We start from the raw sequence: 24,258 nt of genomic DNA, 5'->3' as shown, positions 1-24,258 counted from the left end.
GGATCCTGCCCTTCCTACCATTTTTGAGGTATCCCCCTCTCTATGATAACTGTGGGTATTCTGTTCTATCAGTCTTTGATTTATTTTCTAATGTAGCTGTTATCTAGGTGTGTCCATGGGACAAGGTGAACTTAGGATCCTCCTGCTCCACCATTATCCCTGGCTCCCCCAGTTGTTTTTGGTTTTTTTCCTCCTTTTAGAGTCAAATAGGAAGAACAGAAAGTAAGGACTAACTTTTATATTTTTCTAAGACATCTGGTGACTTTTCAGGCTAGGCTATTTGAATAGTCTGCTGAACCTTGACTCATCACATTAACTAAAGCAGCCTGAAATTTATTATAGGAAAGTTAAGTCACCTCTGTAAGTCAAAGATTTTCATAAATTATTTTCATTATGGACTAATAGGCTGTGAAGATTATAATCTTTCCAAGACTTGAATGGATTATTTTTGTGTTCTATGGGAAGTTACAAGTTGTTTTAAAGCTTTGGCCATTTAGAGGAAATCAGTTAAATTTCCATCATAGTATCATTTAGTCATGCCCTGACCAGACATTTTGTGGGCATCAATGAAGAACAGCATTATTTCTTTTTTTTTTTTAAACAGCATTGTTTCTTTACAAGTATAATGAGTGATAAATATTTTACACTATGGTTTGTTTTCAAGTTTGAGAGGAGGTCAAATTAAGTAATATCCATTTATAACAATTATGATAAACTACCAATTTTTGCCATATTTCTTTCAGCCCAGCTATTAACTGTTATAAATGCCTTCCTTACACACTTTAATTTAGCACTCTTCAGAATTCTGTGAGGAAAATGAGAAAACCAAAACAGAGAAAGTTTAATGACTCACCAAAAGTAACACAAGAGGCAAGTAAGAAAGTCAGAATTCAAACCTAGACCTATTTGATCAACACAGGCATTTCTTTAAAAAAAAATATTTAAATTCAATTTAATTAACATACAGTATATAATTATTCATAGGTAGAATTTAATGATTCATCAGTTGCATATAATACCCAGCAAATGCCTTCTTTAATGCCCATCCTCTTACCCTATCCCCCAGCCACTTCCCCACCAGCAACCCTCAGTTTGTTTTATCCAGTTAAGAGTCCCTTATGGTTTGCTTCCTTCTCTGTTTTCATCTCATTTTATTTTTACTTTCCTTCACCTATGTTCATCTCTTTTGTTTTTTAAATTCCACATATAAGTGAAATCATATGGTATTTGTCTTTTTCTGACTGACTTATTTTGCTTAGCTTAATACCCTTTAGTTCCATCCATGTCATTACAAATGGCAAGATTTTATTCTTTTTGATGGTGGAGTAATATTTATACACACACACACACACACACACACACACACTTCTTTATCCATTTGTATGAACACCTGCATTTTAATCCCTCCTCAATTAAGTGGGGGTAATTGCTTTCCCAAAGTTATTGGTGCGTTAACCAGCTGGTTTATTACAAATGACAGAACCCAGCTTAAAATAGCTAACTAAAAGAAAAAAAAAGTATTGGAAGGATATAGGGGTGATCTATAAAACTTGTAAAGAAACTACAGTTGTTTCAGGGGTCATGGATAGAACCAGGATCTGGAATAAAATTAGATCAATTTCTCCTTTGTTTCCTATATTGCAATAGACCCCAAAATTTTATACATGCCTTTTTTTAATCTTTGCAAAAATTGTGTGGATAAGCTGCTAGTATTTATTTTGATAGCCATGAGAACTAAGACATAACAGGTGAATTGATTTGTCAAAGATGGGTGGCTGATTGGTCACAGGGACAGTATTAGAGCCCAGCCCTACAGATGCTTGTACCATGCTCTGTTAATCTACTTGTGTCTTAAAATGCCCAAGTGTATCAGTGTTAAAGTCTTTTTTATTTCAGTTATATAGGCAGGCCAATGGAGATATTAATACTTTTTAAGGAGAAAACCAAATTGATATTTGAGCTTCTCCTATACCTCATATAGTCTTATGAATATGCCCAAATGAAACCCAGGAAAAAAAAAACTATCAATCTACATCTTATTTAAAGTGTTTGGCATTATACTATCTTGTTAAATGGAAGGTTATCTTTACCAGTAGGATTTAATTAATTTCTCTTTTTAAAAATTCATTAAAATGATTTTCTAACAGATAGCTATTGTAGACTATAACATTTGATTTGTAGCTGGTTTTCAGTAGGAAGAAAGCTCTTTGAATAAAAAAATTTTCCATATTATTTTCTTAAATTTAACCTTATGTTGACCTGATAATAAAATAAAAGTGAAGCTTCGATTAGTTTCTGTGACTTAAAACAAATTTTATCTTTTGCTGTGTAAGTGACTTCAAATGGACAGGTTTTCAAAGTAGATGTCTTAGCCACAAGATGGTGTCCTAACATTAGCAACCAATGGGTTTAGCTTATAAATAGAATTGACTTTATGTGGCAAAATGTTTTTCATGTTGAAAATGCCAAGTGCCCGTGCATAAAAATAATTACTTCTTAGCCTGTATTCTTGTGCAAAATGTACTTGGGAAAATGTATTGTTCAACTCAATTTGACTAACTCTCTTTGTTGTAGATTTGTATTTATTTACATTAATGCTACACTGGAGTACTCAGTTCATTAACTTCTAATTTAGCTAAAACAAAGGGGAAACTGTTTTCCTTGCAAGTCGCAACAGATTTTCAAATGGCACAATAGTTGAGCTTCATATGATGTTCATTTATTGTATGTCATGAGAGATACACTTAAGGGTTTAAGGTTTTTGTAGTTTTTTAAAAATTTCTGTAATGGTTTGCTTTAGAAATCAGAGATGGTAACATCCAGTTTATCTTGAAACTGGCTGCTTTTAAAATTTGAATATGGTAAGTTGGATATTACTTTTTGAATTTAACATTGTTTTCTGCTTTCAAAAACTAACATTTATTCCAAGGATCCTGAGTAATCTCTGCTCCTAATAATTCTTACTCTAGTTATCACTAACTGTAGAACATATGTAGAGATTTTCTAATGCCAGATCCTGGGGGGAAAGAGGCTGGGTGTGTGTGTTCTGTTGCTTTTAGGAGAGTCTGAATAAAAGAAGAAATTGTTTTAGAAAAATGAAGTACACTGATAATAACCTCTAACTCCATTTTAACACTAAAGGAACACTAAACACTAAAAGAAAGCTAGATTTGCACTACCACTGAAAGTGGTAAGTTTTTGGGGTGCCCTTGTGGCTCAGTTGTTAAGTTAAACGTCTGCCTTCAGCTCAGGTCATGATCCCAGGGTCCTGGGATCAAGCCCTTCATCAGGCTCCCTGCTCAGCAGGAAGCCTGCTTCTTCCTCTCTCACTTGCCCTGCTTGTGCTCTCTCTCTGTGTCAAATAAGTAAATAAAATCTTTAAAAAAAAATCACTTGGGGGCGCCTGGGTGGCTCAGTGGGTTAAGCCGCTGCCTTCGGCTCAGGTCATGATCTCAGGGTCCTGGGATCGAGTCCCGCATCGGGCTCTCTGCTCAGCAGGGAGCCTGCTTCCCTCTCTCTCTCTCTCTGCCTGCCTCTCCATCTACTTGTGATTTCTCTCTGTCAAATAAATAAATTAAAAAAAATTTAAAAAAAATCACTTGGTTATGTCAGAGGGTGAAAAAGAAATGCATTAAACTGAGATATATTAGAATCACTTCATAACTTATTCTCGATGTTAATGGTATGTATAAGTGTCCATTTATAGAAATTAGGGAAATAAATCTGACTATATATTAGAATAAAAAATATACATATTTTTGAACCTAGTGCCACCTTTACAACCTATTCTACAGAAATGAAAGTGACAGTCTATAATGGCATGTACAGTATAAAATAATCCCTACTTCAGCATCATTCACGGAAGCCAAAAATAAAAACAAAAGAAAACTGTAACAAGGACAATGCCCTCAAAAAAATGAATGATTGAATACATTATACTATGCCTACCTGGTGGAATATTATTTAGCTGCTAAAAGAATGACCTAATGTTATGAAGCTCTATGAATTGGCTAGAGGAATTTATGCTATGTATTGTTGAATGGGAAAATTAAGGGATTTCTAATAAAATCCCCTTACAAAAAACACAACAGTGGGCACCTAGGTGGCTCAGGTGGTTCAGCGTCTGACATTGGCTCAGGTCATGATCTCAGGGTCCTGGGATCAAGGTTTGAGTCCAGCTCTCCCCTCAGCGGCGAGTCTGCTTCTCCCTCTCCTCCTTTCCCTCGCCCTGGTTGTGCTTTCTCTCTCTCTCTCTCAAATAAATAAATAAAATCTTTAAAAAACCAAACACAGCAGAAACTAGCCATTCTGACAGGTGTGAAGTGATATCTCATTGTAATTCTGATTTACATTTCCCTGGTGATGAATGGTATTGAGCATCTTTTCACATACCTATTGGCATCCGCATGTTGTCTTTGAAAAGATGTCTAGTTAGGTCGTCTGCCCATTTTTCAGACTGTATTTTTTTGGTGTTGGGTTATGTAAATTCTTTCTATATTTTGAATATTAAACTCTGATTGGATATGTCATTTGCAAAGAGGAAATAGAGTAAAAAATATTGTAATAATTTTGTGTGGTGACAGTAACTATTCTTATCATAGTGAGCATTTTGTAATGTATGTAAGTCAAATCATTATGTGGTACACCAGAAACGAATATAATATTGTATATCATAATATAAGATAATATTGTTATACTTCAATTTTAAAGTTTTTTTGTGAAAAATATCAAAAAAATCTTACATATTTAAAACACAAATGTATCTGTGTATGGCCCTACATATTTATATATGATTAAATAGACATGGAAGAATTCATATTAGTTTATTTATATGGGATCCTTCTTGAAGGCTCTCATAGTCAGGTTCCCCAGAGAGTAGACTGATCTAGAGATCAGTGTGTGGGAGTTCTATGGAGGAATGCTCCTCTGATGAACCAAGGAAGGGCAATGATGTAAAGTAGGTTAAGCTGAAGGAGGGGCTGAGACTCGACACAACCACAGCAGCAGCTCCCCCAGGGGCTCTCGGGAGCTGGGATGTTACTTCATGATCACTGCAAACTAGAGTAAGGGGACCTATTTGCTCTGCCTTCTGTCTGCTTTCTCCGTTTCAACCCTCTTCACTGACTGGTCATTGCATGTAGACTGCCCCCAGGTATGAGGTGTGATGTTGGGGCTGCAGCTCTCGTTAGCTGATGCTTAATCCTCAGAAGGGAGGATTCAGCTGTGAGCCATCAAATGTCAACAGTCCCAGCAGCAGAAGGGATAAGCACGTTAGTCTTGAAAGTGGTAAGGAAATCAGGGGGCGCCTGGGTGGCTCAGTGGGTTAAAGCCTCTGCCTTCGGCTCAGGCCATGATCCCAGGACCCTGGGATCGAGCCCCACATCAGGCTCTCTGCTCAGCGGGGAGCCTGCTTCCTCCTCTCTCTCTGCCTGCCTCTCTGCCTACTTGTAATCTCTCTCTGTCAAATAAATAAAATTCTTTAGAAAGTGGTAAGGAAATCGGTTTGGCACACCATAACATCCTCTAAAGAGTGAGGTGAAGAACAATGTGGTTCAAGTGGGGGAAGAGAGAGGAAGAAGTATCCATGCAAGAAAAGAGAAAAATAATTTTAATGAAAGCATTTAAGCAAGTGGTAAATGTGCATCAATATTGCAAGTGCTCTGGGAGTAGCAATGCTATGAAAATTCATAATGCTTTACCTGAAACGACCTTCCAAAACCTTCCTTGAGCCAATTTTCTGGGTCATCACAACTTTTCAAGGCACTGTATTTTCTCTGACAATGTTGAAAGGATAATGCTCAGGAAAGAAGAATTGAGAAGTAAGCTTAAATATTTCATTTTTAGAAGGAGAAAAGGGCTTATGAAGGAAGTTACATCTTCTGTACATTTATTGCACTATTTTGGCTGTGGTAATGATATTCTTCCTCAGGTGCTGTATTTGGAGAAAAAAAATTGCCTTGAGTAAACAGATAAGCATGTTGATAACATACGGTGCCTTTATGTTTTAATAGTAATGCTCTGAACCACTTTAGCTAGACTATGCATACAGCTTTGTAGTCTGATTCATTTATTGAATAGCTATCATATGCCAGGCAGATTATGAGGCCCTGGGGATCGGAAACTAAACTCTTAGTGATTCACAGCCTTGCAGGATAGACAAATAAAACAAGGGACAATCACAGAGTGATAAAGGCTGGGGTGTAGACAGAGTTCTGTGGGAGCTCCAATGACTACCCAAATACGAAACAGAAATTGCAGGTTTATGATGTCAAAGCTTCCAGGCATAGGAAACTTCTGAATTGTGGGGTGGATATCGGGGCAGGTGAATGATAAGGAAGAAGATCTGAGTGCAGGAAGGGTACGTTCAGGTTGCTTGAGTAGTCCAAAATGCTGCCGTGGAGAATGTAAGTTGTATGCATTGGGATGAGAACAAGGGTGTCAGCAGATTATGAGGCAGAAAGCAGCAGGGAGATCATGGTCAGAGTCCTACAGGGAACATAAGGCATGGTCAAATGGGGTAAACTGAGGAGAGTATAACAAAGCAGCTGTTTACGAAGATGTGGTGGGGGAATGGGGCATGCGTTGGACATTTCTACCTTAGGCCTAATGCAGCAAGACACAGAGGGGTTATGAGAGCCCGGGGACAGAGGGTCTGAGTAGAGGGAGCTGCCTTCCTTGCAGGAGGCCTAGTTTCTGAGGAGGAATGCTACAAACCTGCAGTAGCGTTGAAAGCAGGCAGCTGGGAGAACAGATGCCTTGAACCACTAGCCCATGGATGGGTCTGTGTTGTTTAGAATGGAGAAAGGTGAGAGAGCAGAAAGTGGTTCTGGAGGGTCAGACACATCTCTTCCTGTGTAGGTGCAGCTACAGAACTGAAGACTAAGGAGGAGGTAAGTAGAAGAGCGAGGGAAGGAAGTGATTTCCAACAAGAGAGCAGTGTGGCAAGATTCTGTGGTGGGAGTGTGCATAGTGAATCTGGAGACTAAAAACAGTGCCCATGCAGTGAGGGGTGAGAGGGAAAAGAGGTGGGGAGTGATGTTAGAGAGCTCTCATGAGGCAGACTGTACAGGGCCATTCATGCCAAATTAAGTAGTTTGTCTGTATTCCCAAGAACAATGCAGCACCATAGAAAGTCTGATCACGTGTAGCATCATCATCTGATTTTGTTTTGTAGAAATCACTCTCCTGTTGGAGAGCAGACTGGGTCAGAGTGGATGTGGGAAGGCAGCTTGGAAGATGGGGACAGCGGTCTGAGCAAGCCATCGTGGTGGCCTACACTAGGGTAGAGAGTGGTGCTGGAGAGCCAGAGGGTGGACACAGTCGAGAAATACTTAGCAGGTAAAAATGAAGAGAACTTGGAGACCATTAAGACTTGGAGGCTGAGGTAAAAGGAATGATTAAGCAGGATTATGAGGTTTCTAACTAGACTGGAAACACCTTATGAAAAAATTCCCTTTCCTTTTGTGATAATCCTTTTCTTCTTTGTAGCCCCACTAGCTCTTGATCCAAGTCCTCATTTATTGTAAAGATCATCTCTTCATTTATGCTCGACCATGTTCCCTGTGTTAGATGATGAACTCATTTCCTTTTCTTACTTGCCAAATCATTGTTTTGCCGATTTTCACCCATGAGTTTCCTCCTCTTGGTTTGTTCACATCTCACTTCTTCCTAACCTTCTCCTCTGGATGTGCCCTGTGTGAGCATATACATTGAAATTACCCACTTATAATTTCCATTTATTTCCATCTTGCTCTTGCTTCTTCATGAACACCTTTTGGCTATCAAAGATCCATCTTTTGCCCTTTCAAGATTACTAATACACAGTGTCCAGGTATTTCAAAACCCAGAGTAGCCAAAAATAACATAGTTTATCCTAAAATTGTTAGGTTATTCCTAGGACACATTTTGTATTTGTCTAAAAAGAAATATTTGAAATAAATCTATCATTTTCCTGTTTCAACACTGGCAGATGCTCCTGAATTCAGGTTAATAAAGGAGAAAATAGAGGCGCTTCCGTCGTTTTGTGTGGATCCTGTTCCCTTAGAGGAAAATTATTTTTCCCATGTGACTGTATGAACCCAGTAGTGTGTATATATATCTCAATAATGACAGCGGAATACTAACAACCAAGAAATTGAACTCAGGTACTGCTGACATTTGTGACATTTTCGCTGCCAATTAACATGACGGAAAGTGCATCTAATAATTAAGAGTGTGACATCACTATATTCCATTAATGACTATAGTTAGATTAATAATCATTTATTCTTGAAAATTAAGCATTAAGGGCACCTTGGCTGGCAGAAAAAAGCATGTTCTACTTAATGCTTCAGAAAAGGAATTCTGCAGAGCTTTGGTCTTGAATCCTTTCCTAGGAAGGAAAATGATAGAAAGGAAATGCCCAGAACCTGGAATTAAAACCTCAGTGTCTGAATCTGATTTAACCACTGACTAACGCTGTGACTTATAAGTCTTGTTTTTTTCATCAGTGAGATGGAAAAGTCACCTAAATTGTAGAGTTGAGAGAGACAGCTTGATCAGGGGGAGGGACAGAGGCAGAGGGAAAGAGAGAATCTCAAGCAGACTCTGCATTGAGCCTGGAGCCCCAGGAAGACTTGAACTTATGACCCTGAGATCATGTCCTGAGCTGAAACCAAGAGTTCGATGCTTAACTGACTGAGCCACCCAGCTACCCCTGTTAACTAAATTTTAAACAGGAACACCATCTCTAATTCCATTTTCTTTGCCTCCACAATAAATTGATTCCTATATTACTACACACAGTAATTCAGAGATGCTTATTTTTAGATGGAAGAAATGCCTGACAGAACAAAAAAACATTTAGAATGATACTGTTAACAGAACAATCAGTTACCTACTTTAGTGAATATATAGATAATTCTTGTTTTACATGTTACTGCAAGGCTATAAACCTGACCTTGGAAGTTGAAACCATGCAAAGTGATGATCTTAAAATTATGATTGTTGTGTGACCTTTAAAATTTTGTTGTTGAAACATTGAACACTCTCTTACTGTTGGATATAAATATTCAGGGAAATGAAAAAAAAAAACAGTAAGACTGGTATTTATTTAGGACACTATAATTTAGAAGGTTAGAAACTGTGAGAATTAAAGTGTTTTATTTTGTTCTTTGAAAAAAAACATCAAGTGTAGTTTCATCTGTGTTTTGCCTTTTCCTCTAATACAACTTAGTGTATGGAGCCATGGTCTTCTTTTCACATCCTGATGAATTGCAGTACCCCTTGTAAAATTTGGATTTATTTCCAAAATTTCATCTTTCGCACTTTAAAAAAAAAGATTTTATTTATTTATTTGACACAGAGAGATCACAAGTAGGCAGAGAGGCAGGCAGAGAGAGAGGAGGAAGCAGCTCCCTGCTGAGCAGAGAGCCCAATTCGGGGCTCGATCCCAGGACGCTGAGATCATGACCTGCGCCGAAGGCAGAGGCTTTAACCCACTGAGCCACCCAGGTGCCCCTCGTCTTTTGCACTTTTGATGTTGTGAAATATCTCCAAAAGTTTTTTCATGGGAAGTCTTTCCCTGACCTTTCCCCCCACCCCCATTGTGTCACTTCTCTGTCATATCTTCAATCATGTCATTATAACGACTCATTTAGGTCCATAAATTCTATTCACACCCAATTTCTCTTCCAGCAGTATTGCATTTTTACTTCTTCGTTATACTTTCACCTTTTGACCAGTACTCTCTTTGGATTATCCAAAGTTACCAAACGTTACCTGGGTTTGTCTCTGAGAGACTGGTGGGGGGCAATACAACTTTATGGTTCTCTGTCTGAAAGTAAACTGGGAAGCAGATGCACAGTGATCAATCGACAACCCACTTTGAAAGAAGTAACATGACTGGTAACTGATCATGATGTGCATCTGCTACTTATATAGTGATTTGTGGGTTAAAGACTTAGCTCCAAAGTGTGTTCTTGGTGCAGGTTGCTCAGAGTAAATATACCGTGGTAAATGAAATTTGAACCATGTTGCTGTTGTACTTGTCATTTAACTACACTGTGGTAACTGAAATTCATGCAATTTGGAACAGTGGAAGTGAGGACAGCATGTATATTTCAACAATGGCTAAGGAGAGCAAACAAACAATTTCGGGAAATGCCTGAGGCTAGATAAAAGAGGGAGAAATATGAGTCCTCCTCTAACTTGTATTTGGATTATTTCTTAATTTAATGAGAGAATACATTATGGAGAAATGTTGGCATATGTGCGCTGCTTAGAGGTGAGGAAAATTATTAAGAGCTCCTATTTATTTGCTATACTTAAATTTTATTAAAGGTGATAATTTGGGGGCATCTGGATGGCTCAGTCAGTTTAGTATCTGCCTTTGGCTCAGGTAATGATCCCAGGGTCCTGGGATCTAGTCACGCGTTGGGGTTCCGGCTCTGTCTCTCCCCTGCTTGTGCGCCCTCTCTCTCCCTGACAAATAAAGAAATAAAACTTTTAAAAGAAAAAAAAAAAGTGATAATTTCGGGTTAAAATTTCAAGAACTACAGGAGACTCTACATTGAGCTCTTTCCCGGCTTCCCATTTCCTTTGATTGAGGGTGACTGACACGACGCTCCCAGAGATAGTATCTGCATATACAAGCAGTTACATTCACAAACACACTCACATCATTTTTTCCACTTTAAAACACCAGTTCTAAGCAACTAATATTTATTGAGCATTTGTGATGTACCAGACAATATGCTGAACTTTGTATGCTTTGTTTTATTTAATCCCCCAATAACCTTTGAGGTAGGCTGTCGCTCTGCAGAGGAAATTCAGACTCTGCGAGTTTAACTTCCTTTCCCCAAATCATGCAGCTGCTCTGTGGTGAAGCAGCTGTTCTCACCTAGGTATTCTGAATTCTCAAATGCAGGCTCCTAATGACCGGACAAAACCATCTAGGATCTGTGTGTAGGTCATGTAATAGTATTTTAGTACTGTAATAGCCCTTTTATGGTCCTAGAAATTCTTTTTGCTAATTCAACTTATGATAATACAGTGCTATGATAATACAGTGCTCAGGGGGTTCAGGAGAGACTTAAGTATTTCCAAAAGCATTAGCTCTTTCTATCTCTCTCAGGAGACTGTTTGGCCACCATCTATACTGGGAAATTAGCCAGGTTGCTTGGAAGGAGCCCAGACCTGAGTACATGTCTCTGATCTGTTCTGCACTGCCGGGCACTCCCACTCCTTTTTGGGCATTGGAATTCTGTCAGACTCTCAGCAAGTGTGTGCGTCTGTGTGTGCATGCATGTGTGCATGTACCTGTCATATTTGTTCATGTATTCACTTTAAAAAATTGTATCTATTAAGTGTCTTGATCTTGCACAAAGAAATAGAAAGCTTAGAAAAGGCAGCAACATACAAGCGATTGCCTGTGCACCTTTCTGATTTCATAAACTGTGTGCTGCTTGACAAATAGTCTGTTGTAAACAGAGACACTACTGTTGTCAGTTCTGGTTAGCATTTGTGCATGTTTCCTGGTTGTCTGCTTCCTGAATGCACCTTTTGGTGCACTCTTGGAAGAAGCAGACCAAGAGTGTCTCATGAAGAAGTCTGTGTTTCTGTCTTTTCTCTGCTATGCATGTGTCTTACCTTTCTTTGTTACCTTGAGAGTGCTCCTGTCTTCTCTGCTCCTCTTCTCTGAGGGTGGAAAGCCTGAGGGTGAAGTCCCAGTTTTTTAAAAGTCAAGTGGACTTTTCTTGGCTTCAGAACTCTGGGTAAAATTCAGTAAGAGATGTACACACACACACACACACACACACACACACACACACTGTCCTGGGATATCTTGGCACATTGATTAAGTGCTTCCCCAAGGAAGCTCTGCCCTTTCAAATGAACCATACAAAATCTGAACATGAAGGATAATGATTTTCAAGAGTTAGTGTTAGGGGAAATATGCTATGTTTTCCTGCAAGTCTGAGGGCCTGGGATCTTGGCATCACTGGGTGTTTGTGTTCAAGAGTAATACAATCCAATGTGACTGTTAGAGGTTTGGAGCCATATCTTTCTGTGTACTAGATTTTTGTTTAGAAATCTAACCTCCATTTGGCCCAACTCCAGAAATTTGTTTTTTGATTTGGGAAAGCTCCAGTCTTTGTTTGAAATTAGGAAGAATAAAGATTATATCCCATCTGTAAAGTAACTTATATAATTTTTGCAATTGTATCTGAGAGATAAAGTTAATTAAAATGTTTTTATATAGAGGCAGCTATGTCTCAGTAAATGATCTCATTTGCTACTTTGTTTAAAAGTTTGAGCTCAGCCAATATAAGCACCCTTGCTTGGCCCTCTTCTCCTTTCAAAATCTGTCACTTCCTCCCTCTTGTATGGTTTTGGTTTGGGAAGATGTATCCGACCAGGCCCCATACCTGGGCTCTTCTTCTCATTCTCCTTTCTCCCCTGGAACCTCATTCTATCACTTGCTTCTCAAGTCCTTTATTTTCTTCAGCTCCTTTCCTCATGCTGACACACTCACAGGCACCATGTACCCTCCTGCACCCTCATTACTTAAAGAAGAAAAACTTCTCAAAAGAGCATTCTGTATTCTTCACCTCATTTCTCTTCACCATGAACCTGGCTCTCTATCACCACCTCCACTGAAGCCGCTATTCCAAAAGAACCACTCACTTACTGATTGCCAACTCTGTGCCCTTTCAACCCACAAACTCGTTAGGCTCTGTGACATTTGATGGAAACTCTCTTCTCTTTACAGTTTCCAGGATGAGTGGTTTTGGGGTTGGTTTGTTTGTTTTCAGTCTTGTTATTTTTGTTCCTTTTCTGTAGCCTATTAAGGGTTCCTTATATAATCACCCTTAGCTATAGAGCTCCTCCAATTTCTACTTTTCTTCATTTGGACCTTCTCCTTGGTCTGTCTTTTCTCTCCTCTCATCTTTGTTGCTTCAGCCTTTTCACATTTTCACTTACTATCTCCATATGGACAACTTCCCAATTGGCTTTCCCGACACTAATTTTTTGAAAGATGCCGTCCAGCACTTCCAACATGCTTCTGGATGTCTTCGCTCACCTATTCACACTCATGGAGAAACTACTAAGAGATAAGAACTGCACTGGAATATGGAGACAGTAGTGAATGGAACAAAGTCCCTACCCCACAGAGCTTGCATCAAGAATAAGACAAGAAAACATAACCAAATAAACAATGTGTCAGGTGGTGACAAGTGCCATGGAGAACAACAAGTCATGTCAGAGGAGAGAATGACAGGACATGTGGTGAGTAATTAAGACTGAATAATAAGTAAAGTCTCTGTAAAATGCTCCTAGAGCAGAACTCTGAAGGAAGTGAAAGTGGGAGCCATATTGACACCCGGGGGCAGAGTATTTCCAACAGAGAGAACAGGTCCTGAGGTACAAGGAGGCACATGTGACTGGAGTACAGTGAGGAAAAAATGTTCTCTCTCTCTCTCTCTCTCTCTCTCTGTGTCTTTACAGATAGTGATACCTGATAAGGGAAAAGAGAGAGAGAGAGAACATACATAATACCTCTTTGATATTATTATTTATATATTTATGTATGCACGAAATCTCATAATCTTACCACTTACCCTCTCACACATACACACATCTCTCTCTCTCTATGCACATATGTACATATATGTATCTGTATCTATAAATGTGTAATGTATTAGCAGCTCAAATTACACAGGGCATTGTAGGGCACAATAAGGACTCAGACTTTGATTCCAGATGAGAACAGAAGCCATTGAAGGGTTTTGAGCTGAGAAGTAACAGGACTGTTTGTATTACAAAGTTCACTTTGGCTGCTTTGTGGAGAAAGGATTCTTTGAGCCCCAGTGTGTAAACAGTGAGACCAGAGAAGAGTAAAATGTAATAATGCAGAAAAAGAAGATGAAAACTTGTATCAAAGTGGCAGTGAGGAAGATTTTTAGAAGTGGTAAGAATGTATTTTGAAGGAAGACCTGATAAGATTTGCTGAGGACTGGTGTACGGTATGAGAGTAAGAGAGTAGTCAGAAATGAGTAGCCAATAAAGAGTAGCCAATAAAGTCTATTGGCTTTAGAAACCAATAGAATGGACTTTCCATCTATCATGAAACAAAAGACTTTGAGTTCAATGGGTAGTGGAGGTTAGTGAAGTCATGTTTGGAGCATGTTAAAAATGAGATGTCTTTTAAACATCTGAAGGGAGGGGCGCCTGGGTGGCTCAGTGGGTTAAGCCTCTCCCTTCGGCTCAGGTCATGATCTCAGGGTCCTGGGATCGAGCCCAGCATTGAGCTCTCGCTCAGCAGGGAGCCTGCTTCCCCCTTTCTGCCTGCCTCTCTGCCTACTTGTGATCTCCCTCTCTGTCAAATATTAAAATCTTTGAAAAAAATAAACATCTAAAGGGAAATATCACTTAAGTATTTATACATATATGTGCAAAATGTGTGTATTTTGAGTATAGTTGACACAATGTTACATTAGTTTAAGAAGTATAACATGGTGATTTGACAAGTTTGTACATTATGCTGTGCTCCCCAGTGTAGCTACCATCTGTCCCATCACATTGCTATTATAATATCAATGACTGTACTTGTTATGCTGTGTCCTTTATTCTTATGACTTATTCAGTTCATAACTGGAAGCCTGCATCTCCCACTCCCCTTTACCCGTTTGTGAATCCCCCTACTCACCTCCCCCAGCAATGATCAGTTTGTTCTCTGTATTGATAGGTCTGATTCTGCTGTCTGCTTTTCATTTGTTTATTCATTTGTTTTGTTTTGTTTTTAGATTTCACTTATGACTAGAATCATATGGTATTTGTCTTTCTCAGTCTGACTTATTTATTTCACTTAGCATAATATACTCTAGGTCCATCCAGGTTGTCTCAAGTGGCACAATCTCATCCCTTTTCATCCCTTATAATATTCCTGTACATAGCGCGTGCACACACACATACACCACACACCACATTGTCTTTATCCATTTGTCTATATTTTTTAACCTTTTTTTTTAATCCATTTGTCTATTGATAGATGTTTAGGTTGCTTCCATATCTTGGCCATTGTAAGTAATACTGTAATAAAAACATAGGATTACATATACCTTTTTTTTTTTTCGGCATAACAATATTTATTATTTTTTCACCACACCCAGTGCTCCATGCAATCCGTGCCCTCTATAATACCCACCACCTGGTACCCCAACCTCCCACCCATCCGTCAATTCAAACCCCTCATATTGTTTTTCAGAGTCCATAGTCTCTCATGGTTCACCTCCCCTTCCAATTTCCCCCAACTCCCTTCTCCTCTCCCATCTCCCCATGTCCTCCATGCTATTTGTTATGCTCCACAAATAAGTGAAACCATATGATACTTGACTCTCTCTGCTTGACTGATTTCACTCAGAAAAATCTCTTCCAGTCCCGTCCATGTTGCTACAAAAGTTGGGTATTCATCCTTTCTGATGGAGGCATAATACTCCATAGTGTATGCATATACCTTTTTGAATTAGTATTTTCATTTCTTTGGTAAATACCCAATAGTAGAATTACTCAATCATATGGTAACTCTATTTTTAGTTTTTTTCAGAAATCTCCAAACCGTTTTCCACAGTGGCTGTACCAATTTACGTTTCTACCAACAGTGCATGAGGGTTCTTTTTTTTTTTTTTTCATATCCTCACCAACACCTGCTATTTCTTACCATTTTGATTATAGCTGTTCTAACTGTTGTAAGGTAATATCTTATTGTGGTTTTGATGGGCATCTCCCTGATGATGAGTGATGTAAAGCATCTTTTCATGTGTCTGTTGACCATCTGTATGGCTTCTTTGGAAGAATGTCTATTCAGGACCACTGCCCATTTTTATTTTTTTATTTTTTCAATGTATGTACCTTTATTAGGAAATAAACCAAAGACCTAAAATTAAGGCCTTTTGGTCCTGTGCATTGATGCCCATGGTGTCCCCTAACCATGGAAGATGCTGGCCAACCCTGAATTCTGGGGCCAGGACAAGAAAGGTTAAATAGAGGGACTGCCCATTTTTAAATCTGATTGCTAAATTTTTTGGGTGTTGAATTGTGTACTTAGATAGATAGTGTGTGTATATATATATATATATATATATATACATTCCAAGATATATGTATCTTGTTGGCCAAGATACATATTATATATATATTAATATCTTGGATAGCTGGCTATCAAGATAATATATATATCTTGGATATTAAACCCCTTATTAGATATATACAAATATCTTCTTCCATTTAGCACTTTGTCTTTTTATTTTCTTGATGGTTTCCTTTGCTATGCAAATGCTTTTTATTTTGATGTAGTCAAAATAAATTTTTATTTTTGCTTTTGCTTCCTTCCTTTAGGAAAAAGTATCCAGAAAATTGTTGCTATGGCCAATGTCAAAGACATTTCTGCCTGTGCTCTCTTCTAGGAATTTTTATGGTTTCAGGTTTCACATTTAGGTCTTTATACTATTTTGAATTTATTTTTGTGTATGGTGTAAGAAAGTGCTCCAGTTTTATTCTTCTATGTGTAGCTGTCTGGTTTCCCCAGCACCATCTGTTACAGACACTGTCTTCCCCACTGTATGTTCTTGCCTCCTTTGTCATAGATTAATTGACCATATAAATGTGGGCTTATTTCTAGAGTCTCAGTTCTTTTCTACTGATCTCTGTGTCTATTTCTGTGCCAGTGCCAGTATCAGACTGTTTTGATGACCACAGCTTTGTATTATATCTTGAAATCTGGGATTGTGATACCTCCAGCTTTGTACTTTCTCAGGATTGTTTTGGCTATTAAGGGGTCTTCTGTGGTTCCATACAAAATTGTAGTGTTATTTGTTCTAGTTTTATGAAAAATGCTGTTGGTATTTTGATGGGGATTGAATTAAATCTGTAGATTGCTTTGGACAGAATGGACATTTTAACCATATTGGTTTTCTCAGTCCATGAGAATGGGATATCTTTCCATTTGTTTGTGTCATTTTCAATTTCTTTTGTCAGTGTTTTATACTTTTTGGAGTACAGGTCTTTCAACTCTCTCGTTCACTTTATACCTGATATTTTATTCTTTTTGGTGAAATTCTAAAAAGAGTGTTGTTTTTTAAATTTCTTTTTCTTCTACTTTATTATTAGTGTATGGAAATGGTACTAATTTCTGGGTATTAATTTGATATCCTGCCATTTTTCTGAATGCATTGATATTTCTATGGTGGCGTCTTTAGGATTTTCTCTGTATAGTATCATGTCATTTGCAAATAGTGACAGTTTAACTTCTTTACCAATATGGATGCCTCTTCTTTTTTCTTCTTATCTGATTGCTGTGTCTAGATCTTCTGGTAGAATGGATATCCTTGTCTTTATTCCTGATCTTAGAGGGAAAGCTTTCAGAATTTCACCATTTGAGTGTGCTGTTAATTGTGGGTTCATATGTGATCTCTATCATGCTGAAGTATATTCCTTCTAACCACACATTGTTAAGAGTCTGTATCATGAATAATGTTGATTTTTGTTAAATGCTTTTTCTTCATGTGTTGAGATATTGTGATTTTTATCCTTTGTTTTGTTGATGTGGTGTATGATATTGACTGATTTGCAAATATCCAATCATCCTTGTATTCTGGGAATAAATCCCATCTGATGGGGTGAATGACATTTTTAATATATTATTGTATGTGATTTGCTAATATTTTGTTGAGGATTTTTTTCATCTTTGTTCATCAGATATACTAGCCTTACTTTGTTTATTTGTTTGTGTGTTTTTGTGGTGTCTTTGTCTGTTCCTGGTATTGGTAATGTTTGGTAAAATATCATAGGATGTATTTGAAAGCTTTCCTTCCTTTATTATTTTTTGGAATAGTTTGAGGAGATAGGTATTAACTCTTCTTTACATGTCTGGTAGAATTCACTCTTTATCCATCTGGTCCTGGTCTTCATTTTTTTTTGTATTTTTGGATTACAGATTCACTTTTGTTACTTGCAATCAGTCTGTTCAGGTTTTCTAATTCTTCCTTGTTCAGTTTTGGAAGATTGTATACTTCTAGGAATTTATCCACTTTCTTTAGATTTTTCAATTTTTTAGCATATTGTTTTTCAGAGTATTCTCTTATAATCTTTTTTTAAAAGATTTTATTTATTTATTTGACAGACAGAAATCACAAGTAGGCAGAGAGGCAGGCAGAGAGAGAGGAAGGGAAGCAGGCTCCCTGCGGAGCAGAGAGCCCAACACGGGACAGGGCTCCATCCCAGGACCCCGAGATCATAACCTGAGCTGAAGGCAGAGGCTTAACCCACTGAGCCATCCAGGCATCCTCTTATAATCCTTTGTATTTCTGTGTTGTCAGTTGATTCTCCTCTTTCATTTCTGGTTTTATTTATTTGGGTCCTTTATTTTTTTATTTTTTATTTTTTTCCTTAATGAGTCTGGCTAAAGATTTGTCACTTTTGTTTATCTTTTCAGAAAATCTGCTCTTGGTTTCATTGATTTTTTTTCTCTTGTTTTAATCTCCGTGACATTTATTTTTACTGATTTTATTATTTCACTTTTTCCACTCACCTTGGGCTTTGTTTTTTTCCTGGTCCCTTTTGGTGAACTAATAGATTGTTTATTTGAGCTTTTTCTTGTTTCTTGATATAGGCCTGTATTGCTATGTACTTCCTTTTTAGAACTTCTTTCACTGTGTCCCAAAGATTTGGACTGTTGTGTTTTCCTTTTCATTTGTTTCCATATATTTTAAAATTTCTTCTTTGATTTTGTATTGACCGATTGGTTGCTTAGTATCATGTCTAGTCTCCACAAGTTTGTGTTTTTTCCAGTGTTTTCTTGTTATTTATTTCTAATTTCATAATGTTGAGGTTGGAAAAGATGCACAGTATGATTTCAGTCTTCTTAAATTTATTGAGGGTTGTTTGTGACCTAATATGTGATATATTCTGGAAAATGTTCACTGTGTACTTAAAAGAATGAATATTGTGTCATTTTTGGATGGAACATTCTGTACGTATCTGTTATGTACATTTGGTCCAATGTGTCAATCAATGATACTGTTTTCTTAGTGATTTTCCATTTGGATGATCCATCCGTTGATGTAAGTGAGGTGTGAAGGTCCTTTACTACTGTTGTATTACCATGAGTTTCTCTTTTTTTGTCCATTAATGGTCGCTTTATGTATTTAGATATTCTAGTGTTGGGTGCATAGATACTTACAATTGTTATATCCTCCTGTGGGATAGATCTCTTTATCGTTGTGTAATGCTGTTCTTTGTCTCTTGTTACAGTCTTTGTTCCAAAATCCATTTTGTCTGATATAAATATAGATATAAATATTGTTACCCATACACTTTCATGTGTATGTTGAATATTTTTCCATCCTTTCCCTTTCAGTCTGTACGTGTCCTTATGTTTGAGAGAAGTTTCTTGTTTTTTAATCCATTATTTAATCCATTTATTTAATCCATTCTCTCACCCTGTGTCCTCTGATTGGAGCATTTAGAAGTTTCTTGTTTTTTAATCCATTATTTAATCCATTTATTTAATCCATTCTCTCACCCTGTGTCCTCTGATTGGAGCATTTAGGCCATTCACATTTTAAGTAATTATTGATAGATCGGTACTTACTGGCATTCTAAAATTTGTTTTCTGGTTGTTTTTGTAGTTCTTCTTCATTCCTTTCTTTTGCTCTCTTTCTTTGTGGTTGATGAGTGTCTATAGTGCTACTTTTGGCTTTCCTTCTTTGTGTGTCTATCATAGGTTTTGGGTTTGTGATGACCATGACTTTTATATATAACATCCAAAGTAAATAGCAGGCTATATTAATTTGATGAGCATTTAAGTTCAAACACATGCTTAAAAAAATACTGGAAGGAAAGGGAAACAAAAGTTTTTCCCTTTTTTTTTCTTTTCCCTTTTTATTCTCTCATCCTCATTTTATGTGTATGTTGTCATATATTCCATTTTTGTATTCATAATTTTTTTATGTCTAATTAGGGCCATTTGTTTTCTACTTAAAGAAGCTCCTTTTAACATTTTCTGTAAGGCTAGTTTAGAGGTGATAAACTCCTCTAACATTTGTTTGTCTGGGAAACATTTTTCTTTTTTTTATAATTCTGAATTATAACCGTGCCAGATAGTGTATTTTTGGTTTCAGGTTTTTTGTTTCTTGTTTTTTTTGGTTTTTTGGAGGCTTTTTGTTTGTTTGGTTGGTTGGTTTTGGTTTGTTTGTTTTTTCGCCCATTCAGCAATTTGAATAGATCATGTCCTTCCTTTCTGACCTACAAACTTACTGCTAGAAAATCAAATGATAGCCTAATGGTGTTTCCCTTGTACATAAACTTTTTCTTCTCTTGCTGCTCCTAAAAGTCTCTCTCTATCTTTTATCTTTGACGTTTTAATTATAATGTGTTGTCATATGGACCTCCTAAGTTCATCTTGTTTGGAACCTTCTGTGCTTCTTGAACCTGAACGTCTATTTCCTTCCCTAGGTTAGGAAAGTTTTTAGTTATTATTTCTTCAAATAAGTTTTCTACACTTTTCTTTTTCTCTTTCTCTTCTGGGACCCCTGTAATGCGAATGTTTGTTTGCTCAGTGTTGTCCAAGAGATCTTTTAACCTCTCTTCAATTGAAAAATTCCTTCCTTTTTTTGCTCTTCAGCCTGTGTGCTATTATTTCCCTGTCTTCTGCATCACCATGTTCTTCTGCATCCGCTAACTGTTGATTCCCTCTGGTGTGTTTATTTCAGTTATTGTATTCTTCAACTCTCATCAGTTCTTTTTTATATTTTCTCTCTCGCTACTGAAATTCTCACTGAGCTCTTCTACTCTTTTCTCTAGTGCAGTATCTTTAAGATCATTACTTTAAATTCTTTATCAAGCATTTGGTTATCTCTGTCTCCTTTTGTTCTTTTTCTGAGGTGTTTTCTTGTTCCTTCTTTTGGAAAATATTCCTCTTTCTTCCCATTTTGCTTGGCCTTTTGTTTGTTTCTGTGGATTAGGTAGAACAGCTACTTCTTTTAAGTTTGAAGGAATGGTCTTGTGTATGGTGTCCTATATACAGACTGGGTGCCTGGTGACTTTTCCTGGCTGGAGCTGTGGCTCTGTATGCTAGTTACTCTTTGAAACTGTGGGTTTTTTAACAAAAAGAAGAACTATAATAATAATAATACATTTTAATAAAAGTATTATATTTATAAAATATTTTATAAAATAAAATATTAAATATTTATTGAATATTTTATTTTTTAAATATTAAAATAAATAAATTAATTTATTCAAATTAAAAATAAATTAATTAATCAAATATTATTAAATATTTATAAAATATAAAATATTTTATAAAATAAAATATAAAAATATATTTATAAAATATTTTATAAAAAATAAAAAAGGAAAGAAAAAACTTAAGGAAAAGAAAAAAAGAGGAAAAAAAGAACAAAGAAGAGGAAAATCCAAAAAGAAAGAAAAAGAAGGAAAATTTTTAAGAAATTATCTTAAAAATAAAAATAATAAATTTTTAAAAACTAAAAAAACCCAAAACCCCGAACTCGTTGTGTGACCCAGGCTGGTGTGGGTTTGTTTGCAAGCCCTGAGTTGGCTATACTTCTACGCTCTGTGTGTGACCAGACCCACTAGTGATGGTGTCCAGACCCTGCTGGACAGTCTAGGCTTTTTTTTTTTTTTTTTAAGATTTTATTTATTTATTTGACAAAGATCACAAGTAGGCAGAGAGAGAAGAGGAGGCAGATGTGGGGCTCCATCCCAGGACCCTGAGATCATGACCTGAGTAGAAGGCAGAAGCTTAACCCACTGAGCCACCCAGGCGCCCCTGCAGTCTAGGCTTTTAAGGTGGAATGAGAACCCAAACTGTGTGCTTCTCCAGTCCCTCCAGCCTAGACAGTGTTCCCACAGCTACTCCCCCATTTGGCAGAGTTCTAGTCTTTTTTACATGCTAGTAACTCTCAAACTGTGGCTTTTTTTTCTATGCCCAAGGACAGAGGACTCTCTTCCCAGTTCCTCAGTCCGATTCCTCCCCCACTGCCATTCTCAGTATCTGGAATGGGAATCGCCCTTGTTGTGGTGTCTCTGTGTCTCTTGCTATTCTCTTGTCATTTTCTCTACATTTGTTGTTCAGTCGCTGTTCTGTTCGCTGTGTAGTCAGTTCTTGGGGAAGAATTATTCCATAAATAGCTGTAATTTGGTAAGTGTCGTGGAGGAGCTGAGTTCAGGGTTTTCCTACATTGCCTTGTTGGACTGGAACCCAGTGGACAGATATTTAAATGGAAGTCACAGGACTGGCTGAGATCTTTAAAGAGCGAGTCTAGATGAAGAGGGAGAAGAGACCCAGATGTGAGGACAGAAGTCCGGAACCCTCCAGTATGTAAAGTTCGGGAAGATGAGGGGCAATTAGAAATGGAGACTAACAACGGTGAGTGAGTGTTTTAGGAATGAAATGACAAGTTCTGCTAGCTGGCTGAGGGAACAAAAAGCACTAGATTTATCATCAAGGAGGTCACTGATGATCCCGATGGAGAAATAAAGTGGTTGGTGTGGTGGCAAACAGTGAACACAAGCTTACTTGCCGGGGGCCCAAGAGAAAACAGAGTAAATAGGGCCAGGAAGCAGAAATAACTTTTTCAAGAAGCTTTGTTGAAAAAGAGAGCTAAGTAGGGGGTGATAGCTTAGTGTTTGCTGGAGGGAATGTTAGTCCATAGATGGCTTTAAAAAAAAAGATAAAGGAGAAATAACATCAACTTTGCTTCTCATGGGAACCAATCAGTAGAACGGGCAAAACTGATGATACCAGTGAAAGCACAATTATAGGTGTGATGTCCTCATGTCCTTCAGTAAGTGTGAGGGTTGGGACTCAGGGCACCATGGGCGGTAGGTTTTAGGAAGTAGCATAGAACCTTCAACCAGGGTAGCAGAACAGAAGGCTTTGCACGTGAATATAAAGGCAAGCATGAGATCAATTCAATGATAAGAAAGTGTGAGGTTCTCCTGGGATTCCTTCTAAATTCTCAGAGTATTATCAACAGTGGGGAGCTGGAGGAGACAGAGCACAGAGATGAGAATGCGTCGAAGAATTGCCTGGGACAATGGCTATTGTATGTTTCTGACAGCAACATAGAATAAGAAGTACCACTATGGGAGGTAAATACATGAACACAGGTGCACACCCACACCCACAAGAATTTCAGGAGATCGTACCCTTGCTTCCCTTACTTTGACTTCTCTTCAAATCTGTTTTATTAACAAAAGGTGGAAAGTGACTCACTAAATAATGTCATGACACACTAATGGGTTGCAGTCTGCAGTTTGGAAAACACTCATCCAGAAGAACTGAAGAGGAAGTTTTCTGAAGAGATGTAATAGGATTATGCGAAGCACAATAAACCAATTTAGGGATAGAAGGGAAAGTGAGGCCAGTGCCCTTAATCAAAAGCAAATCATTATGTACTCCGCACAGCCAATTGTTCCTCCTGTCTGAGATCCCTTTTTATTCTCAGATCCTCTTCTCCAGTAACACAAGTCAGGCATCTATCAGTTTTCTTTCTGTACCCCATATCTATAACTCTCTGCATTCAGTCCTTTGCAAAATTTAAAAGGTTCTGCCTGAACTCTCATCAGCATCTCTTTGTTTCTGTTTCCATTGATTTTGCCATGGTTCAGGCTTTTCCTGCTTTCTCTCCACCTTTTTACTTTACTTATTATAATATCATAATGCGTGTCCATGATAAAAAATTTATTTTAAAAAGACAAGTAGCTACAGAAAATAAATATCCAACACAATCTCACTAAGAGGTCGTCTGGCTTCATTTGTCAGTATATATACTTCCATTTGGGGCACATATATATTACTTTCCCTATATTTGTCTCTATACAGTTCTATAATGTAACCCCCTCTTATGCTTGTTTTTAAGAAAACACATTGTGGATTTCTGCTCACATTATTATGTGTTTGGCAAAATCATACTTAATAGCTGTAGGGCATTCCATGTATGGTATTTTAATCTAAACCATTTTGTTGAGTCTGTGCAGTTATGTGCTTGAGCCTCTCAGATCTGGGACTGCGGGGAGCACAATTTGCCAGGGACCTCTGCTGCTGTGCTTGAAAATCGATTCATCTCTTAGCTTGTTGCAAGCCTGTACTTCCCAGTCAATAACTGAGCTCCGGATATGTACTTAGGCAGGCCCATTTCTGGGAGACCTGGGATTCAGGTCTCCCAGAAATGATGAGCAGCTCTGGCTTTT

The 24,258-nt window shown here is 37.6% G+C and overlaps 1 protein-coding gene across 4 annotated transcripts in view; it reads left to right on the top strand.

Moving 5' to 3' along the window:
• The window catches only part of LOC309861003 (uncharacterized protein), a 203,732-nt gene that overhangs the window by 109,299 nt on the left and 70,175 nt on the right, over positions 1 to 24,258 (top strand). The window lies entirely within an intron of this gene.

The sequence above is a fragment of the Mustela nivalis genome (assembly GCF_964662115.1).
Source record: "Mustela nivalis genome assembly, chromosome: 3".
NCBI lineage: Eukaryota > Metazoa > Chordata > Mammalia > Carnivora > Mustelidae > Mustela > Mustela nivalis.
This window is presented reverse-complemented; position numbering and strand designations above follow the sequence as displayed.